Source organism: Salvelinus namaycush, chromosome 4, assembly GCF_016432855.1.
Source record: "Salvelinus namaycush isolate Seneca chromosome 4, SaNama_1.0, whole genome shotgun sequence".
Taxonomy (NCBI): Eukaryota; Metazoa; Chordata; class Actinopteri; order Salmoniformes; family Salmonidae; genus Salvelinus; species Salvelinus namaycush.
Window position 1 is genome coordinate 62,032,875 of NC_052310.1, and position 17,763 is coordinate 62,050,637.

Genomic DNA, 17,763 nt, shown 5'->3' on the forward strand with positions numbered 1-17,763 from the left:
TGTGGGTGATTGTTCCTGTGTTAGTGTTTATGCCACACGGGACTGTTTCGTTTGTGAGTTTGTTCCTGTTCGTGCGTTCTTCGTTGTCTATGTCTAAACGTTAGTAGCTTGTGTCTGCACTTTCGTTTTGTAGCTTCACGGTCGTTTGTTTTTTTTTTTGTTAGTTTGTAAAAGTGTTTAGTTTCGTATTCATCTTCTCTCAATAAAAAGGAAGATGTATTCGTATTACGCTGCGCCTTGGTCCACTCTTTCACCAGAAGACGATCATGACAAAGGACAAATATACATTTTCATCAAATCATTTAGAATAAAACAAATTAATAGTTCACGGGGTCTGAATTTAATGAAATAGTAAAACAATCCTTGGTATGACCTTTTATTTATTAATTAATATATTTTATTTATTTATTTAGGTGTGGAAAAGCTATACTACTGCAAATAGATTGTGGCTTCTATCAATATAATTGTCTGCATCATTTCCAATCCCCCATATATTTGTTTTGTAAATATATATATATTTTTTTAAATATATACAGTACCAGTCAAAAGTTTGTAAACACCGACTCACATCTTTATTTTTTGACTATTTTCTACATTGTAGAATAATAGTGAAGACATCGTAACTATGAAATAACACAACAACCCAAAAAGTGTGTTGTATATTTAAAAACCATTCTCAACGTCAACAGTGAAGAGGCGACTCTGGGATGCTGGCTTTCCAGGCAGAGTTGCGAAGAAAAAGCCATATCTCAGACTGGCCTATAAAAAGAAAAGATTAAGATGTGCAAAAGAACACAGACACTGGACAGAGGAACTCTAGTAGGCCAGCAGGCCGTAGTCGCCTCTTCACTGTTGACGTTGAGACTGTTGATTTGCGAGTTTTGCAGGTACTATTTAATGCCAGTTGAGGACTTGTGAGGCGTCTGTTTCTCAAACTAGACACTCTAATGTACTTGTCTTCTTGCTCAGTTGTGCACCGGGGCCACTCCTCTTTCTATTCTGGTTAGAGCCAGTTTGCTCTGTGCTGTGAAGGGAGTAGTACATAGCGTTGTACGAGATCTTCAGTTTCAATGTCTTGCATGGAATAACCTTAATTTCTCAGAATAAGTATAGGCTGATGAGTTTCAGAAGAAACTTCTTTGTTTCTGGCCATTTTGAGCCTGTAATCGAACCCACAAATGCTGATGCTCCAGATACTCAACTAGTCTAAAGAAGGCCAGTTTTATTGCTTCTTTATTCAGACAACAGTTTTCAGCTATGCAAACATAATTGCAAAAGGGTTTTCTAATGATCAATTAGCCTTTTAAAATGATAAACTTGGATTAGCTAACACAACGTGCCATTGTAAAACAGGAGTGATGGTTGCTGATAATGGGCCTCTGTACGCCTATGTATATATTCCATAAAAGATCAGCCGTTTCCAGCTACAATAGTCATTTACAACATTAACCTCTAATTCCTCCCAATCCCGGATCCGGGAGCACCCCCATCAGTAAAAAAGCTGACTAGCATAGCCTAGCATAGCGTCACAAGTAAATACTAGCATCTAAATATCATTAAATCACAAGTCCAAGACACCAGATGAAAGATACACATCTTGTGAATCCAGCCATCATTTCTGATTTTTAAAATGTTTTACAGGGAAGACACAATATGTAAATCTATTAGCTAACCACGTTAGCAAAAGACACCACTTTTTTTACTCCACCATTTTTTTCTGGAATAGGTAGCTATCACAAATTCGACCAAATAAAGATATAAATAGCCACTAACCAAGAAACAACTTCATCAGATGACAGTCTGATAACATATTTATTGTATAGCATATGTTTTGTTAGAAAAATGTGCATATTTCAGGTATAAATCATAGTTTACCATTGCAGCCACCATCACAACTCTCACCAAAGCGACTAGAATAACTACAGAGAGCAACGTGAATTACCTAAATACTCGTCATAAAACATTTCTGAAAAATACACAGCGTACAGCAAATGAAAAACAAAGATCTTGTGAATCCAGCCAATATTTCAGATTTTTTAAGTGTTTTACAGCGAAAACACAATATAGCATTATATTAGCTTACCACAATAGCAAACCACACAACAGCATTGATTCAAGCCAAAAATAGCGATAACGTATAACCCAGCAAAAAATATTAATTTTTTCACTGACCTGCTCAGAATTCTTCAGATGACAGTCCTATAACATCATATTACACAATACATATAGAGTTTGTTCGAAAATGTGCATATTTAGCGGCACAAATCGTGGTTATACAATGAGAAAAGTAGCCAAGCTGCCAACAAAATGTCGGGAGAAATCTTGGGAGAGGCACCTATTCTAATCGATAACTAATCATAAACTTGACTAAAAAATACAGGTTGGACAGCAAATGAAAGATACATTAGTTCTTAATGCAATCGCTGTGTCACATTTTTTAAATTAACGTTACTACGACATACAGCGTGCGTTAAAGCGAGACCGCACGGAAATTAATGGCGGATTATGCATTTTACATTTTTCAACAGAACAACGAATTAACAGCATAAATAGTTCTTACTTTTTGATGTGCTTCCATCAGAATCTTGGGAAAGTTGTCCTTTGTCCAAAAGAATCGTTGTTCGGTTGTAGAATGTAGTCTTCAACGTTGCAATTAGCAGTAAACATTAGCCATGTGGGCCAGACATCACCAACTCCCTAGAACGCAACACTAATAAATATCCGAAAATCGCAATATACTGACATAAACTGATATAACTCGGTTTAAAATAACAACATTATGATGTCTTTAACAGCTATATCGAATAAAAACAGAGCCGGATATATCTAAGAGCTATAACCGGAGCTTTCTACTACGACATGCCAAGGTCCTTCCTGCGTCAGAGCGAAGTGAACAAAGACCGGACCCTTCGTTCCCAAGCTATTTACAACCTCTCAGATCTGCCTAGAGACTCCATTTCAAATCTCACTATTCGCTGACATCCAGGGGAAGGCGTATGCAGTGCATCTCAACCAATAGAAGACAGGCAAATTAATAAACTGACCTGGGAACAGCTTGCAGAATTCTGCATTCTCACATCCTCATAGGAAAAATGCTCTAACTCGAGTTCTGTTTTACTCACAGATATAATTCAAACGGTTTTAGAAACTAGAGAGTGTTTTCTATCCAATAGTAATAATAGTATGCATATTGTACGAGCAAGAATTGAGTACGAGGCAGTTTAATTTGGGAACGAAATTATTACAAAGTGCAAACAGCACCCCCTATTGAGAAGAAGTTTGTCTACATTGTATGTCTGATCAATTTGATGTTATTTTAATGCACATAAAATGTGCTATTCTTTCAGAAACAAGGACATTTCTAAGTGACCCCAAACTTTTGAAGGGTAGTGTATTTATATATATATATATAGTCCGGCCATTCCTCCTTCTATTATTTCTTAATTAACCTCTAACGAGTCGCCCTCCCGGATCCGGGATCCGGCCTCATCAAAAAAGCTGACTAGCATAGCCTAGCCTAGCGCCACAGGGATATCATATAATATAATTTCATGAAAACACAAGTCCAATACAGCAAATGAAAGATAAACATCTTGTGAATCCAGCCATCATTTCCGATTTTTAAAATCTTTTACAGCGAAAACACAATATATATTTATATTAGCTCACCACAATAGCCAAACACACAACGCTATGTTTTCACCATGTTTTCACCGCCAACATAGCTTTCACAAAACACACAAATAGAGATAAAATGAATCACTAACCTTTGAACAACTTCATCAGATGACAGTCTTATAACATCATGTTATACAATACATTTATGTTTTGTTCGAAAATGTGCATATTTAGAGGTACAAATCGTGGTTTTACATTGTGAATACGTAGCCATAATGCACCAAATTGTCCGGAGATATTTTGGACAGTCACGTAATCTAACCAAAAAACTCTTCATACACTTTACTAAAAAATACATGTTGTACAGCAAATGAAAGATACACTGGTTCTTAATGCAACCGCTGTGTTAGATTTAAAAAAATAACTTTAGTACAACGTACAGCATGCAATATTGTGAGACAGCGCCCAACAATTCTCTGCCTTGTTGGAGCCAACACAAACCACAAAAATACGAAATAACATCATAAATATTCTCTTACTTTTGATGATCTTCCATCAGAATGTTGTGCAAGGAGTCCTAGTTCCAGAATAAATCGTTGTTTTGTTTTAGAATGTCCATTTCTTCTGTCGAATTAGCCACTTTGGCTAGCCATGTGGAGCGCACATGTCCAAGAACTCTTGGCACATGGAACGAAAAATTCCAAAATTCACAATAAACGTCGAATAAACTGGTCAAACTCGGTTGAAAATCCATCTTTATGATGTTTTTCTCATATGTATCCAATAAAGTCCGAGCCGGAGCATTTCGTCTTGTATACCTAACGCATTTCAGAAGACAATGTGGGGTTCTGTCATTCCAAAAGCTCTCATTCGGTCTCACATCAAGCTAGACACCCCATTCAACATTCTACTGCCTGTTGACATCTAGTGGAAGGCGTATGAAGTGCATACAGATCCATAAATATAAGCCAGTTGAATAGGCAGGCCCTGACACAGAGCCCCATTTTCAGAATTTTCACTTCCTGTTTGGAAGTTTGCTGCCAAATGAGTTCTGTTTTACTCACAGATATAATTCAAAACTTCAGAGTGTTTTCTATCCAATAGTAATAATAATTTGCATATTGTATGATCTAGAACAGAGTACGAGGCCGTTTAATTTTGGCACGATTTTTTCCCAAACTGAAAATAGCGCCCCCTATTAAGAAGAAGTTAATAAATCATTTAATTTGAGATTTGTGTGTATTGTTGGGAATTACTGCACTGTTGAAGGTAGGCACACAAGCATTTCGCTACACCCACAATAACATCTGCTATATATGTGTATGCAACCAATAAAATGTAATTTGATTTGATTTGCTACTGAGTTAACCTCCAATTGTTCTGTACTAGTCCACCCGCTAAAACCAATGACTGGCAGACCACCCCTGTCCACTAGCATGATAGGGCCTTTTTGAGATTGGGACCCATTTAAAAAGAGCACACAGTGCCACGTACAGAACACATCAAATTGTATTTGTCACATACACCAAATACAACAGGTGTATACCTTACTGGAAAATGCTTACATACAAGTCCTTAACCAACAATGCAGTTCAAGAAATAGAGTTAAGAAAATATTTACTAAATAAAGAAAAAAATTAACTTAAAAGTAACAATAAAATAACATTAACGAGGCTATATACAGGGGGTACCGGTACCGAGTCAATGTGCAGGGGTACATGTAGGTAGTTGTAAAGTGACTATGTATATGTAATAAACAGCGAGTAGCAGCAGCATAAAAACCAAGGGGGTGGGGGGGGTGTAAATGTAAATAGTCCGGGTGTCCATTTGATGAATTGTTCAGCAGTCTTATGGCCTGGGGGTAGAAGCTGTTAAGGAGCCTTTTGGACCTAGACTTGGTTCTCCGGTACCTCTTTCCGTGCGGTAGCAGAGAGAACAGTCTATGACTTGGGTGACTTGAGTCTAACAATTTTTGGGGCCTTCCTCTGACACCACCTACTATATAAGTCCTGGATGGTAGGAAGCTTGGCCGTACGCACTACCCCCTGTAGCGCCTTACGGTCGGATGCCGAGCAGTTGCCATACCAGGTGGTGATACAACCGGTCAGGATGCTCTCGATGGTGTAGCTGTATAGCTTTTTGAGGATCTGGGGACCCATGCCAAATCTTTTCAGTCTACTGAGAGGGAAAGGTGTTGTCGTGCCCACTTCACAACACTCTTGGTGTGTTTGGACCATGATAGTTTGTTGGTGATGTGGACACCAAGGAACTTGAAGCTCTTGACCCGCTCCCACTACAGCCCCATCAATGTGAATGGGGGTGTTTTCGGCCATCCTTTTTCTGTAGTACACGATCAGCTCTTTTGTCTTGCTCACATTGAGGGAGAGGTTGTTGTACTGCCACCACACTGCCAGGTCTCTGACCTCCTCCCTATAGTCTGTCTCATCATTGTCGGTGACCAAGCCTACCACCGTTGTGTCATCAGCAAACTTAATGATGCTGTGAAATCATGCTTGGCCATGCAGTTGTGGGTGAACAGGGAGTACAGGAGGGGACTAAGCATGCACCCCTGAGGGGTCCCCTTGTTTAGGATCAGTGTGGCAGATGTGTTGTTGCCTACCCTCAACACTATGGTGTTGAACGCTGAGCTGTAGTCAATGAACATCATTCTCATATCGGTGTTCCCTTTGTCCAGTTTGGAAAGGGCAGTGTGGAGTGTGATTGCATCATATGTTAATCTGTTGGGGCGGTATGCAAATTGGAGTTGGTCTAGGGTTTCCGGGATGATGGTGTGAGCCATGACCAGCCTTTCAAAGCACTTCATTTGGCAGGTTAACTTCGCTTTGGTGATCTGCTATTGTGGTCTGCTTGAAACATGTAGGTATTACAGACTCGGTCAGGGAAAGGTTGAAAATGTCAGTGAATGCACTTACCTTGATCCGCACATTCTCTGAGTACATGTCCTGGTAATCCGTCTGGCCCCACAGCCTTGTGAATGTTGACCTGTTTAAAGGTCTTTCTCAGATCGGCTACAGAGAGCGTGATCACACAGTCATCTGGAACAGCTGGTACTCTCATGCATGCTTCAGTGTTGCTTGCCCCGAAGCTAGCATTAAAGGCATTTAGCTCATCTGGTATGCTCGCGTCACTGGGCAGCTCGTGGCTGGGGTTCACTTTGTAATCCGTAATAGTTTGCAAGCCCTGCCACATCGGACAAGCATCAGAGCCAGTGTAGTAGGATTCAATCTTAATCTTAGTCCTGTATTGATGCTTTGCATGTTTGCCTCCAACTCAGGACTCAGGACGCCTCCAACTCAATCATCAAGTTTGCGGACGACACTACAGTGGTAGGCTTGATTACCAACAACGACGAGACGGCCTACGGGGAGGAGGTGAGGGCCCTCGGAGTGTGGTGTCAGGAAAATAACCTCACTCTCAACGTCAACAAAAAAAAGGAGATGATTGTGGCCTTCAGGAAACAGCAGAGGGAGCACCCCCTATCCACATCGACGGGACAGTAGTGGAGAGGGTAGTAAGTTTTAAGTTCCTCGGCGTACACATCACGGACAAACTGAATTGGTCCACCCACACAGACAGCGTTGTGAAGAAGGCGCAGTAGCGCCTCTTCAACCTCAGGAGGCTGAAGAAATTCGGCTTGTCACCAAAAGCACTCACAAACTTTTACAGATGCACAATCGAGAGCATCCTGTCGGGCTGTATCACCGCCTGGTACTGCAACTGCTCCACCCACAACCGGAAGGCTCTCCAGAGGGTAGTGAGGTCTCCACAACGCATCACTGGGGGCAACTACCTGCCCTCCAGGACACCTACACCACCCGATGTCACAGGAAGGCCATAAAGATCATCAAGGACAACAATCACCCGAGCCACTGCCTGTTCACCCCGCTATCATCCAGAAGGCGAGGTCAGTACAGGTGCATCAAAGCAGGGACCGAGAGACTGAAAAACAGCTTCTATCTCAAGGCCATCAGACTGTTAAAACTTCTTCTTAATAGGGGGGCGCTGTTTTCACTTTGGAAAAAATCGTGCCCAAATTAAACGGCCTCGTACTCTGTTCTAGATCATACAATATGCATATTATTATTACTATTGGATAGGAAACACTCTGAAGTTTCTAAAACTGTTTGAATTATATCTGTGAGTAAAACAGAACTCATTTGGCAGCAAACTTCCATACAGGAAGTGAAAATTCTGAAAATGAGGCTCTGTGTCAGGGCCTGCCTATTCAACTGGCTTATATTTATGGATCTGTATGTACTTCATACGCCTTCCACTAGATGTCAACAGGCAGTAGAAGGTTGAATGGGGTGTCTAGCTTGATGTGAGGCCGAATAAGAGCTTTTAGAGTGACAGGTCCGCTCTTTTGTCAGTTTTCAACGGCGCACAGGGGAACTCCACATTGTCTTCGGAAATGCGTTACGTATACACGGCGAAATGCTCCGGTTCTGATTTTATTGGATATATATGAGAAAAACATTATAAAGTAGGATTTTCAACCGAGTTTGACCAGTTTATTCGACATTTATTGGGAATTTTGGAATTTTTCATTCCAGGCGCCAAGAGTTGATGGGCATGTTCGCGCCACAATGCTAGCCAAAGTTGCTAATTCGACAGAAGAAATGGACATTCTAAAACCAAACAACGATTTATTCTGGAACTAGGACTCCTTGCACAACATTCTGATGGAAGATCAACAAAGGTAAGATAATATTTATGATGTTATTTTGTATTTTTGTGGTAAATGTTGGCTCCAACAAGGCGGAGAATATGTGAGCGCTGTCTCACAAAACTGCATGCTGTATGTTGTACTAAAGTAATTTTTTTAAATCTAACACAGCGGTTGCATTAAGAACCAGTGTATCTTTCATTTGCTGTACAACATGTATTTTTTAGTAAAGTTTATGATGAGTTCTTTGGTTAGATTAGGTGACTGTCCAAAATATCTCCGGACATTTTGGCGTATTGTGACTACGTATTCACAATGTAAAACCAGGATTTGTACCTCTAAATATGCACATTATCGAACAAAACATAAATGTATTGTATAACATGATGTTATAAGACTGTCATCTGATGAAGTTGTCCAAAGGTTAGTGATTAATTTTATCTCTATTTCTGGGTTTTGTGAAAGCTATTTTGGCGGTGAATAAATGGCGTTGTGTGTTTGGCTATTGTGGTGAGCTAATAGAAATATATATTGTATTTTCGCTGTAAAACACAAAAAATCGGAAATATTGGCTGGATTCACAAGATGTTTATCTTTCATTTGCTGTACACCATGTATTTTTCATAAATGTTTTATGATGAGTATTTATGTATTTCACGTTGCTCTCTGTAATTATTCTGGCTGATTTTGGTGCTATTGTGATGGTGGCTGCAATGTAAAACTACGATTTATACCTCAAATATGCACATTTTCGAACAAAACATAAATGTATTGTATAACATGATGTTATAAGACTGTCATCTGATGAAGTTGTTCAAGGTTAGTGATTAATTTTATCTCTATTTGTGGGTTTTGTGAAGCTACCTATGCGGTGGAAACATGGTGAAAACATGGCGTTGTGTGTTTGGCTATTGTGGTGAGCTAATATAAATACATATTGTGTTTTCGCTGTAAAAGATTTTAAAAATCGGAAATGATGGCTGGATTCACAATATGTTTATCTTTCATTTGCTGTATTGGACTTGTGATTTCATGAAATTATATTATATGATATCTCTGTCCCGTTAGGCTAGGCTATGCTAGTCAGCTTTTTTGATGAGGAGGATCCCGGATCCGGGAGGGAGACTCGTTAGAGGTTAAACAGCCACCACTATCATTGAGTGGCTGCTGCCAACATATTGACTCAACTCCAGCTCACTTTAATAATGGAAGTTGATGGGAATTGATCAAAAATGTATCACTAGCCACTTTAAACAATGCCACTTAATATAATGTATATGTATATACTGTACTCTATATCATCTACTGCATCTTGCCATCTTTATGTAATACATGTATCACTAGCCACTTTAAACTATGCCACTTTTATGTATACCCTACATTACTCATCTCATATGTATATACTGTACTCGATACCATCTACTGCATCTTGCCTATGCCGTTCTGTACCATCACTTATTCATATATCTTTACGTACATATTCTTTATCCCTTTACACTTGTGTGTATAAGGTAGTAGTTGTGGAATTGTTAGGTTAGATTACTCGTTGGTTATTACTGCATTGTCAGAACTAGAAGCACAAGCATTTCGCTACTCTCGCATTAACATCTGCTAACCATGTGTATGTGACAAATACAATTTGATTTGATTTGATTTGGTGGTTCATCTGAGGGCATAACGGGATTTATTTTAAGTGTCCATATTTGTGTCCCGGTCCTTTAATGCTGTGGCTCTAGCCTTTAGCTCGGTGTGGATGTTGCCTGTAATCCATGGCTTCTTATTGTGATATGTACCTACGGTCACTGCAGGGACAACGTCTTCGATGCACTTATTGATGAAGCTGGTGACTGAGATGGTATATTCCTCAATGCCATTGGATGAATCCTGGAACATATTCCAGTCTGTGCTAGCAAAACAGTCCTGTAGCGTAACTTTTACTACACGTCTCTGTGTGTGGAGTCAAGGTGGTCTTGAGTTTTTTTCCTCTCTGGTTGCACATCTGACATGCTGGTAGAAATGAGGTAAAATGGATTTAAGTTTGCCTGCATTAAAGTCCCCGGCCACTAGGAGTCCCACTTCTGGATGAACATTTTCTTGGTTGCTTATGGCCTTACACAGCTCGTTGAGTGCGGTCTTAGTGCCAGTATCGGTTTGTGTTGTTAAATAGATGGCTACGACGAATATAGTGTGGTCTATAGCTCATGAGGTACAATTCCTTCAGATTTCCTTCAAATTAGACATTGCGCACCAGCTGTTGTTGACAAATAGACACACCCCCACCCCTCGTCTTACCAGACGTAGCTGTTCTGTCCTGCCAATGCACGGAAAACCCAGCCAACTATATATTATTCCTGTCGTCGTTCAGCCACGACTTGGTGAAACATAAGATATTACAGTTTTTAATGTCCCATTGGTAGTATAGTTTTGAACTGAGATCATCCAGTTTATTCTCCAGTGATTGCACGTTGGCCAAAAGAACGGATGATAGAGGCGGGTTAACCACTTGCTGACGATCTCCGCCCCCTATTTTTCCGTCTTTACTTCACGCTAATGACCAGCTTTGGAGAAGCAGTAATCTCTCTGTTCTGATATCCAGAAACTATTTTTGGTCATAAGAGATGGTAGCAGCAACATTATGTACAAAATCAGTAAAAAACTATGTGAAAAAACACACAAAATAGCACAGTTGGTTAGGAGCCTGTAAAATGGCACCCCTCCGGTGCCATTCAGAAGAGTGTGTGTATGTACCCCACATCTGTTGCTAAGGGGTAATGATGTTAGGGACAGAAGCAGATTAAAAGCCAAAAGCATTTCAAACTCCCTCTCCTCAATTGTATTCTATACTGTTATTTTTTGTTATTTTTTTATTATTAAAAAGTTATTTCCACAATTAACAAATAATATGCATAATAATGTAGGCACTTCATACAAAGGATTGTTACCTATAAACAGGACTGGCATTACAAATGTGATTCATCCAATACTGTCCCTAACATCATTACCCCTTAGCAACAGATGTGGGGTACATACACACACTCTCCCCACCCTTCCCACACAAACAACCACAAGCTCAGGTGTTCAACAGTGGTTCCATCCCTGAGCCCAACTCAAGAGAAGACTTGATGTGTGAATGCATATACAGTTGTAGCTGTTTGAGAAGGCATGCAACATTTTTCAGGAATGGGGAGAGTTACTTAACTAATGTCAAGTCCTAGCTGATGGAGCTCAGATACACTCCTTTCCCCTGAAACACACACACGCTGGTCCACCGGTGTGACCATTTTCCCAAGCATCTCTGAGCAGTCAGACCTTTTGATTATTTTGTGCCGCCAGATCCACAATAATTTGCCCCCTCTCTGATTCTCCGAGTGTGTCCCCATCCCCATGGGTTACTGCAGCTAGTGTTGCCAGCACTGCCACTACCTTGGTGGGGGTCTCCACCGGAATTCCCACCGGCTAGGGACAAGGTCATCAAGGTTCTCGTTAGCAGCTTTGAGAAATTCCTTGTATATTATGCTCACCCACCCGGGGGCTTTGGCTTTGTTGGACCAACACTGCGAGGCAGGCTCAGACTCTGGAGAGGGCGGTACTGCTTTAGTGAGTCTCTGACGGCATTTATCTTTCTGTCTTGGCTGCATATAAGCTACTTGCAGTAGGCCTATGAAACAGATAAGGACTTCTCCTTTGTGTGTGGGTCGCTCAGGTGGGTTTCTAGGGTATAGGGTTGGGTCCATCATGAAAGGAAATAAATAGACTATGTTTGTAATTTATTTTGAAACGTATATCCTCTATCTACCCAAAATGTAAACCATTTTCCTTTTTCACTCACTTAACTCACCACACTTTTCCAATCATAAAAACACACACCCCATCTTCCATCACAACTACATCACACTCCCTATACACCCACACATACCCACATACTGTGCCTTCTATGTCCTCTAGTATGACCTTCTTTAAAAAATTCCATATAGCTTAGTAGAACCCCTTCCCTCTCCCGGCTTAGACAGGGCTTAGACTCTTATGGGTTAAAGGGTTGAGTATAGGAGATATTTGTGCTGCGGCGAGTTGGGCATCACCACACTTTTGTGAGGTTTTATCGCTTATATGTCACTGCTCCCATTATAGCACACAGTGTGCTTACTGCTGGGACAAGGGAAAGTCACTAGGCAGCGCGCCGTGTGTGTAACACACACATAACATACTATATTTCCTCATAGTATGTTATACCGAAGTTGACTGACTGAAAGGGAACGTAACGTTATGACTTTAACTACTGTTCCCTGAAGAAGAGAAATGAGGTACAACACCTGTTTGGCCCTGCTCCGCCTATTCCTGGGCTCGGGGAAGAGCGGTGTTAAATTGAGGGAATGAATCTGAGCCTCACGCTTATCACCTGTGTAAGGTGGGTCTTCCAGCAAGGTGTAGATTTCATTGGCCTTGTCAGGTGTGATTGTAGAGCCGTCAACCCAGGTTGCGAGAGTGTGACTCCCCATAGTATGTTGTGCCTCCTTTCCCTCCTTCAGGGAACATTAGTTATATTCATAAAATTACTTTTTTTCTTTTTTTCTAATTTGGCACAAACTAAAGGCCATGAGTAACTTGGTCAAAAAGAATGGCACCGGTTGAACTATAAGTGGCACTGATACAAGCAGTATCACTTAAACCCGCATATCGACCGTCTAGTTTGACCTAGAGGTGTCTTTGCTCATGCTGAATTCTTTTTGCCTCAAGGACCAAAAAGGTCTGCCCTTATAGATTTTCCTCTATCTTGGACATTTTGGAAAACCTTTGAAAAACGAATTCTCATGAGGTCAAAATTACACCAATTCGGCCCATGATACATCTCTTAACTTAGTTTGAGAAAAGCTAAGGGATTGGTTATTAGCGCACGAATCCCGTTAATGGGATCAAAATTGACAACATCCGGTGAAGCTGGAGCGCGCCAAATTCAAATTACAAAATTGTAATATTAAACATTCATGAGCATACACGTGTCCTACATCATTTAAAAGCTTAATTTGTTAATCCAGCCGCTTTGTCAGATTTCAAAAAGGCTTTACGGTGAAAGCATACCATGCGATTATCTGAGGACAGCGCCCCACACACAAAAGTATTAAAAACATTTTCCAAACTAGCAGAGGCGTCACAAAAGTCAGAAATAGCGATAAAATAAATCACTTACCTTTGAAGATCTTCCTCTGTTTGCAATCCCAAGAGTCCCAGCTACACAACAAATGGTGGTTTTGTTGGATAAAGTCCTTCTTTATATCCCAAAAAAGTCTGTTTAGTTGGAACGTTTGATTCAGTAATCCACCCTTTCCACTAGTTCAACATGCATACAAAGGAATCCCAAAAGTTACCATAAACTTTGTCTAAACAAGTCAAACAACGTTTCTAATCAATCCTCAGGTACCCTAATATGTAAATAAATGATTTTAAGACGGATTTAAGACGGAATGTAGTATGTTCAGTACCAGAGATAAATAACGAGGTGCTGTAATATAGCATAAATGCTAAATTATGTCCAATGTTAATCAAACTTCAAGTAAGAAGTGAGAGTATGGACCTTTTTTAGTTAAAATCTACAGTTTATTATCAGATATCTCCAGGGATTATAACACATTATAACACTCCTCTGGCAATAATGTTTATTGTAGAAAATAGATTTGAGAAGGTTCCAACTTCCACCCTTATCTGTCAAAGCCGTAGTTAAAGTCCCTGTTGAGTTGCTACCTTGCTCATGTGTTGAGACATTGCAGAATTATATAATGGGAAACAGTCTCTGCCAGCAGAGTAAACAGTCACTTAGCTCTATGATGAATGTTGATTCTGAACTATAGTAAAAATATGTGAAATTATTGCAAACTATAGGGTCCACTGAAAGAAGACCCAATGGAAATTCATGCATGTTTTATTTGCCAAATATACAGTTACATTTTGGGAAATGTGTTTGCACATGAATTGTATTTTGAGAGTTAGTTCGATGGAAGATATGTTGACATAAAGATATCTGAATACAAGTTTAGTATTTATCTTCAACTGTCTGATTCAATCTTGTTGTGAATTATTTTTGTCCCGAACCTTCCTGAGCAGTGTAACTCAATGTAGCTTCCAAACAGAGGACCTTGGTGCAATACTTAGTGCTTCTAGTTGGTCTACGCTTCACCAGTTCCACCCCTTCATACACCCCTCTCTCCACTCCTCCACCCCTTCATACACCCCTCTCTCCACTCCTCCACCCCTTCATACACCCCTCTCTCCACTCCTCCACTCCTTCATTGATCCGTTGTGCCACTCCTCAACACCTTCATTTCCTCCATCTCTCCACACTCTGTCCAGATTAGCTAATTATACTGATTGAGAGAGGCCTTCTGATCTTTGAACCAGAGCTGATCAATATTAGGAGCCAATATAGGAGCTAATGGTCAGGAGACATTATTCTCTACTGATAAGGTATGCAGATGGTGTCAGAAAACACATTTACACACGTTGGAATGCACTCACACACTCATGCACACACACACACACACACACACACACACACACACACACACACACACACACACACACACACACACACACACACACACACACACACACACACACACACACACACACACACACACACACACACACACACGAAAACACACACGCACATAGAGACGATGTAAACAAGAGAAATGAATGACTGTGTTACAGTAGTCTATACTGCTTGTGCTGAGATTTGCATTGAGATTTGTGATTGTATTTTTTATGTCTAATCCAGCATCTCCGAAAAAAGTATTTTGAGAAAACACTGTGGATCACATTCAAGTCTTTGTACATTCCCATTAGTTATTGACAAGGTAGGAGGTATCCAATGTGCATTGTATAGTGATCATTCATAAATAGCTGTCTTCATGTTATTTTCCCTCATCTCTGTCTTTCTCTACTATTGGCCACTCAGCCACATGTGCCGGAGTTTCCTGCTTTGTGATTGGAGGAAGGATTAGAGATTAAAGGTCCAGGCAGCATTGAAAAGGCCAGACATTCAGTGTAGTTTGAAAAGGCACTCACAAACACACACACACACACACCTCAAACAGCTACAATAGGGATTAGTTGGCAGAGCTTTCAATAGGGATTAGTTGGCAGAGCTTACACACACACACACACACACACACACACACACACACACACACACACACACACACACACACACACACACACACACATACACACACACACACACACACACACACACACACACACACACACACACACACACACACACACACACACACACTCACTTCACCCACTGCCTGACAAATGTGTGGGTTTTACAGTTAAATCCAGCATTTACTTGAGTTGATTCAACGTTTCGATGTTCTCCACTCTCATTGCTTTGAATCTCTACCAGTGGTTCCCAATTCTTTTCCCGCTTCAAACGTTCAACCTCCAGCTGCGTACCCCCTCTAGCACCAGGGTCAGCGCACTCTCAAATGTTGTTTTATGCCATCATTGTAAGCCTGCCACACATACACTATACGATAAATTTATTAAACATAAGAATGAGTGTGAGTTTTTGTCACAACCCGGCTCGTGGGAAGTCACAAAGAGTTCTTATTGGACCAGGGCACAAATAATAATCAATAATTTTGCTCTTTATTTAACCATCTTACATATAAAAGTGTATTTGTTCATCGAAAAGTGTGAATAACTCACCACATGTTAATGAGAAGGGTAGGCATGAAAGGATGCACATAACTCTGCAATGTTTGATTGTATTGGAGAGAGTCTCAGTCTTAAATCATTTTCCACACAGTCTGTGCTGTATTTAGTTTTCATGATAGTGAGGGCCGAGAATCCACTCTCACATAGGTACGTGGTTTCAAAGGCCATCAGTGTCTTAACAGCGTGATTTGCCAAGGCAGGATACTCTGAGTGCAGCCCAATCCAGAAATCTGTCAGTGGCTTCTGATAATTAAAAAAAATTCACAGAACCGCTTGTTTTTTGATGAGGCTCTCTTGTTCAGATGTCGGTAAGTGGACTGGAGGAAGGGCATGAAAGGGATAACGAATCCAGTTGTTTGTGTCATCCATATTGGGAAAGTACCTGCGTAACTGTGCACCCAACTCACTCAGGTGCTTCGCTATATCACTTTTGACATTGACAAGCTTGAGTTCATTTCCACACAAAAATCATACAATGATGGAAAGACCTGTGTGTTGTCCTTGTTAATGCAGACAGAGAAGAGCTCCAACTTCTTAATCACAGCCTCAATTTTGTCCCGCACATTGAATAAAGTTACGGAGAGTCCCTGTAATCCTAGATTCAGATCATTCAGGCGAGACCTAGATAGGCCAGTCGTGTGAGAAACTCGTCATCATGCAAGCGTTAAGACAAGTGAAAATGATGGTCAGTAACGAAAACTTTAAGCTCGTCTCTCATTTAAAAAAAACGTGTCAATACTTTGCCCCTTGATAACCATCGCACTTCTGTAATTTGTAAAAGCGTTACATGGTCGCTGCCCACATCATTGCATAATGCAGAAAATACACGAGAGTTCAGGGGCCTTGCTTTAACAAAGTTAACCATTTTCACTGTGGTGTCCAAATCGTCTTTCAAGCTGTCAGGCATTCCCTTGGCAGCAAGAGCCTCTCAGTGGATGCTGCAGTGTACCCAAGTAGCATCGGGAGCAACTGCTTGCACGTGCGTTACCACTCCACTATGTCTCCCTGTCATGGCTTTTGCGCCATCAGTACAGATACCAACACATCTTGACCACCAAAGTCCATTTGACGTCACAAAGCTGTCCAGTACTTTAGAAATATCCTCTACTGTTGTCCTAGTTTCCATTGGTTTGCAGAAGGATGTCTTCCTTAATTGACCCCCCATAAACGTAACGGACATATACCAGGAGCTGTGCCAGGCTCGACACTCCTGTTAACTATTCCAACTGTAACGCATAGAATTCACTGGCTTGTATGCAAAGAAGTAATTGTTTCAAAACATCTCCTGCCATGTGACTGATGCGTCGTGAAACAGTGTGGTTTGATGAAGACATTGTCTGTAAAGTTTTTTGGGGCCTTTTCCCCCAACATTGTCCCAGCCATATCCGCGGCAGTCCTCCACAATAGCCTTGGGCTTGCCTTTCCTAGTCACTCGGTAGCTCACCATATAAGACTCTTCTAGCCCCTTCTTATTAATGGTATCTTTTGCTTTTATACGTCTTACTACTCGAAAGTTGTCTTTATTCTAGCTCAAAAAACTCCTGTGGCTTATTTTTTAAATTGACATGTTTTGTTTCTAAATGTCTGCACAAGAGTGAAGGTTTAATCGAGTTGTGAGATAGTACTTTTGCACATATAACACACTGTGGCTGAGGAAAGGCACTACTCCCTATATAAGTGAACCCCAAATCAATGTAGTTCTCATCATATTTGCGCCTCTTCAATGGTCCAACGTCCCTGTC